At 36.2% G+C, this 6,000-nt stretch overlaps 1 long non-coding RNA gene across 1 annotated transcript in view; it reads left to right on the forward strand.

Annotated features, from left to right (window-relative positions):
• The window catches only part of LOC123331814, a 41,154-nt gene extending 37,988 nt beyond the window's left edge, over positions 1 to 3,166 (forward strand). Inside the window, exon 2 of the long non-coding RNA XR_006548606.2 lies at positions 2,868 to 3,166. This is a non-coding gene — a long non-coding RNA (uncharacterized LOC123331814). The remainder of the gene's footprint in view (positions 1 to 2,867) is intronic.
• Positions 3,167 to 6,000: the final 2,834 nt, after the last annotated feature.

A 6,000-nucleotide genomic window follows, 5' to 3' on the forward strand; every position in this document is an offset into this window, starting at 1 on the left:
GTCCTTCCAGTGAATATTCAAGACTGATTTCCCTTAGGATTGACTGGTTTGATCTCCTTGCAGTCCAAGGGACTCTCAAGAGTCTTCTCCAGCACCACAGTTTGAAGGCATCATTTCTTTGGTGCTCAGCCTTTTTTATTGTCCAGCTCTCACATCTGTACTTGACTACTGGAAAAACCATAGTTTTGACTGGACAGACCTTTGTAGGCAAAGTAATGTCTCTGCTTTTTAATACACTGTCTAGGTTTGTCATTGCTTTTCTTCCAAGGAGCAAGTGTCTAATTTCGTGGCTGCAGTCACCATCTGCAGTGATTTTGGAGCCCAAGAAAAGAAAGTCTCTCACTCTATTTGCCATGAAGTGATGGCACTGGATGCCATGATCCTCATTTTTTGAATGTTGAGTTTTAAACCAGCTTTTTCACTCTCTTCTTTCATCTTCATCAAGAGGCACTTTAAGTCTTCTTTGCTTTCTACCATTCGGTTGTTGTCATTTGCATATCGGAGGTTGTTGCTATCTCTCCCAGCAATCTTGATTCCAGCTTATGCTTCATCCAGCCCAGTATTTCGCATGATGTACTCTGCATATAAGTTAAATAAGCAAAGTGATAATAAACAGCCTTGACATAATCTTTTCCAATTTGGAACCAGTTCATTGTTCCATGTCTGGTTCTAACTGTTGCTTCTTGACCTGTATACAGGTTTATCACGAGGCAGGTAAGGTGGTTTGGTATTCCCATCAATTTAAGAATTTTCTACAGTTTGTTGTGATCTACACAGTCAAAGGCTTTAGTGTAGTCAATGAAGCAGATGTTTTTCTGAAATTCTCTAGCTTTTTCTAAGATCTACACTACATCTATATCCATCTGTAGTGTGTTGAGTAGTGACTCCCAAAAGATAGGTCCAAGTCCTAATCCCTAGTAACTGTGAATATGACCTTGTTTGGAAATAGGATATTTGCCAATATAATTAAGTAAAAGATCTCAAGATGACATGATTCTGTATATAGATGGATCCCCAATTCCAATCCTTATAAGAGACATAAAAGAGGATAAATAGACACATTAAAAAGAAGGGATTGTAAAGGTGGAGGCAGAGATTGTTTTTATACTACAACATGCCAAGGAAATCCAAGAGATACCAGAAGTTGGAAGAGGCAAAGAAGGATTTTCTTTAGAGCTCTGGAGGATATGTGGCTCTTTCTGTATCTTGATGTTGGACTTCTTGGACTTCTGACCTCTAGAACTGTGACAGGATACATTTCTGTTATTTTAGTCTACCCAAGTTTGTGGTCATTTGTTTAAGACAGGTCTAGGAAGCCAATAAGATTTTGGTACCTGGAAGTAGGGTGTTGTTATAACAAATACTGAAGTGTAGAAGTGGCCTTGAAAGTAGATAATGGGTGGAAGCTTCCAAAATTTTGAGGTACATGATAGAAAAATTCCAGATTGCCTTGATGAGAGTTAGTAGACGTATGAACATCAAAAGTACTTCTTACAAAGTATCAGAAGAAAATGAGGAACATGTTATTGGAAAGTAGAGGAAAGATGACCCTTGTTATAAAATATCATAAAGCTTGGCTGAATTGTGTTCTGTTGTTCACAAAGCAGAACAACAGCAACAACAAAAACATGTTAGCTGAGGCGATTTCCAAGAAAAGTGCTGAAGGTATAGCCTGGTATCTCCTTGTTGCTTATAGTAAAATACAAGAGGAAAGAACTATATTGAAGAAGGAACTATTAAGCAGAAATAAACCAATATTCAGTGATTTGGGAGATTTTTGACCTATCCAGATTGCAAATGAGGCTAAAATTAGCAAACTCACTGCTGGAGAAGCATTCGCTGAAGACAGGGTCATGGGATTTCCTGGACAACCTTTGTTGGAGAGATTAGGTGTGTGACTAATGGATATACTCAATGATCTGAGCAGAAGCCAGTGCAAGAGTTACCAATGGAAAATTTGTGGAGGATCTTCTTGTCTAATGGCATAGATCCCCATGGAATACATGGGAGAACCACAGTGTTTTTTGAGAATGTTATATCAGTAAAAACGCCACCAGCTCGAACTGAAGGGAACAGAGACAGGACAAAGTCAAAGAGGCCAATCAAACTTCAGAACTTCTGCAGGCAGGAGACAGGCTGATAGAGCTTATGAACTTCAAGCATATGATATGCTTCAAGAACCATGTTTCCAAGGGAAGAACTGTGAATACAGAGAGAAGTCAGAGAGGTGGAACCAGAGAGCTTCCATGGGCCCAAAAGATAGAACTTGAAAGCCATAGAGGATTATTTTCAGGCCTTAAAACATAATGGAATTTTCCTTGCTGGGTTTCTAACTTGTTTGGAACCACTGACCCCTTTATTACCTCCAGTTTCTCTGTATGGGAACAAGACTGTTTAACCAATGACTGACCTACCATTTTCTTTGGGAGGCAGATAATGTGTAGTTTCACGGGTACTCAAATGGAGGGCAGTTTTGCCCAGAATGATCATAGCCAGAGTCTCATTCATACCTGTTTTTTTTTTAAAATATAAATTTATTTATTTTAATTGGAGACTAATTACTTTATGATTTAGAACATGAGATTTGGGACTTTTCTGAGCTGATGATATTTAGATGAGATTTTAAACTTACACTTGATGTGGTAATGAGGTTGAGACTTTTGGAGATGTTGAGATGGTGTGAATGTATTTTGCACATGGGACAGAAATAAAGTTTTGGGGATCAGAAGGTGAATTATAATGATTGAATAATGACCCTCAAAACATATTTAAGTCCTAAACTCTAGTACTTGGGAATGTGAGTTTTTTTTTGGAAACAGGGTCTTTGCAGATGTATTAAGAATCTTAAAATCTTTCACTTAATTTAGAATGGACCCTGAATCCAATGATGTGTCCGTACAAGAAACAAACAAGAATGTGAGGGCAATCTGGCTATGACATCTGTCCTACAAAGAAGACACCAAGACATAAAACCATATGAAGACAGGAGCAGAGATGGTCATAATGCTGCCACAAGACAAGGAACATCAGGAGCTACAAGAAGCTAGGAGGGGCAAGGAAGGATTCTCTCCTAGAGCCTTTGGAAGATGTATAGACCTGCTGACATTTTGATTCCAAACTTCTGGCTTTTAAAACTGAGAAAATACATTTCTGTGTTTTAAAGCCACCCAGTTTCTGGTAATTTGTTACTGCAACCCTAGGAAATTAATATACCACCCAAACTTACCTTCAAAAATAAAGGCTTAGAGAATATTCTTTTTACAAGTTCTTCTTGAAGAATCAAGTAAAGAAATAAGTTGTCAATTAAAATGACTAGAGCAGTGTCAGCAGAAGCATTAAATTCATTTTTACCTATAGACATAAATCAAAATTATAGTTATAATGAAGGAAGGATAGTATTTAATGATTATGCTTCCTGACACCATATGTGGAGTATAAACATTAAGAGTGATAGGGTTATGAGGAAAGTGTAAATAAAATAGAATAAGTTCACTTTATGGCCTTATAGATATTAACTGAATAAAAATATGTCACTTCACATTAGATAGTAGGGAGCAGATAGTTTTAGCTAATTTCAATATTTCTCATAATGCAGAACTAAAAGATAATAGCTAAAAATTAGGTGGAATAAAATATTATTAAAAAGTCATATTTTATTGAGATCAACTACAGCAAAAAATACACATTTTACTGTATACCAAAAGAATCCAAAAAGTGTGCATGTGAGAGAAACAGAGACAGAGAAACAGAATAAAATAAATGGCATAGCTCAAAACTATATTTATCTATGTACTTTAAACAATATTCAACTAGGCTTCAAAAATATTCAACTAGTCTTCACATGCCTACTTTATGGAGAAAAAATAAGAGTCACAGAGTAGAACATAACACTATGATGTATAAAGAAAAGACAGCTAATAAAATAGTTTAAATGCACAATGGATAAACATGTAAATGCAAATAAAAAGAAAGTAAAGGTCCTAAACCTGATATCTGAGAAAGTAGATATCAAACAAAACATAAAAAGAGACAGATAAGAATACTTTTGTAATGCTAAGGTGACATTCTAATGAATATAAAACAGTTATTAATATTTATACACCTAATAACTCAGCAGAACAAATTCATAAGAAAAAAACTGAAAATATAAAGAGAAATACAGGAAAACTGAGTATCAACAGGAAATTTACTTTTCAGAAAAACAGATTAAGTAAACCAAAAAATTTCATGTCTGTAAGAAAACTCAGCAATATAATTAATCAGGTGGATCTTGTATAAATATCAAACTCTGAGAATCAAAAATTCATATTATTTCCAACTACACATGGAAAATTCATGAGAATTGACTATTATTTACTTAGGCCATATATACACAGATATTCATGTAGTTACAGACAGCATTCCCAATCTATGATATGATAAAACCTCCAAATTTCACCAGCATGCCTACCTTGAGTACCTAAAATAAGTTTTCTAAAAAGAAAAAAAAAAAAGAAGAAATCTTGGAGCATCAGGAAGGTTTCAAATGCATGATATGCAAAATTATGATAGCAAATAAATGCAGTAAATATTTCTCCTCTTGAGTTTTCTAAATTATGGATAGCAGTGGAATCAAAAACTATAATACTGTTTGATGTGGTTCTGAATGCATGTAGAGGAAATATATGATAATCATGTTATAAATTCAGTTCAGTTTAGTCGTGTACAACTCTTTGTGACCCCATGGACTGTAGCATGCCAGACTTCCCTGTCCATCGCCAACTCCTGGAGCTTGCTCAAACTCATGTCCATCAAGTTGGTAATGCCATCCAACCATCTCATTCTCTGTCATCCCTTTCTCCTCCTGCCTTCAATCTTTCCCAGCTTCAGGGTCTTTTCCAGTGAGTCAGTTCTTTGCATCAGACAGCCAAAGTATTGGAGTTTCAGCTTCAGCATCAGTCCTTCCAATGAATATTCAGGACTGATTTCCTTTAGGATAGACGGGTTTGATCTTGCAGTCCAATGGACTCTCAAGAGTCTTCTCCAACACCACAGTTTGAAGGCATCGATTCTTCAGTGCTCATCTTTCTTTATGGTCCAACTCTCACATCCATACATGACTACTGGAAAAACCATAGCCTTGACTAGATGGACCTTTGTTTGCAAAGTAATGTCTCTGCTTTTTAATAAGCAGATGTTATAAATGGAAGGGAGTAAAAGATGTAAAGGGAAGTAAGATTTTTTTTCTTTTTTTAAGTTTATTTTTTAATTAGAGGAAAGTTGTTTTACAATGTTGTGTTGTTTTCTGCTGAACAACATTGTGAATCAGTCATAATTAAATGTGTGTCTCCTCCCTCTTAAGCCTCCCTCCCCTACTCCCCATCCCACTCCATCTAGGTCGTCACAGAGAGCCAGGCTTGGCTCCCTATATATAGCAGCTTCTCACTAGCTATCTGTTTTATTCATGATAGTGTATATATGTCAATTCTACTTTTTCAACTTCTCCTACCCTCTCCTTCCCCAGATGTATTCACAAGTCCATTCTCTTCGTCTGTGTCTCCATTCCTTCCCTGCAAATAGGTTCATCAGTACCATTTTTCTAGACTTCATATATATGTGTGTGTGTGTGTGTGTTTGTTAATATAGGTATTTGTTTTTCTCTTGCTGACTGACTTCACTCTGTATAGCAGGCTCTAAGGTTCATCCACCTCACTGAAACTAACTCAACTTTGATCCTTTTTATAGCTGAGTAATACTCCTTTACATATATTTGCCCTGTCTTTTTTTGGTAAACATTTTATTTATTTTTAATTGAAGCATAATTGCTTTAAAATATTGTGTTGGTTTCTGCCATGCATCACCATGAATCAGCCATAGGTATTCATATGTCCCCTCCTTCTTGACCCTCCCTCCTATGTCCCATCCCACCCCTCTAGGTTGTTCATCCACTTCATTAAAACTGACTCAAATGCATTCCTTTTTGTGGCTGAGAAATATTCCCATTGTATGTGTGTACCACAT

Source organism: Bubalus bubalis, chromosome X, assembly GCF_019923935.1.
Source record: "Bubalus bubalis isolate 160015118507 breed Murrah chromosome X, NDDB_SH_1, whole genome shotgun sequence".
Lineage (NCBI taxonomy): Eukaryota > Metazoa > Chordata > Mammalia > Artiodactyla > Bovidae > Bubalus > Bubalus bubalis.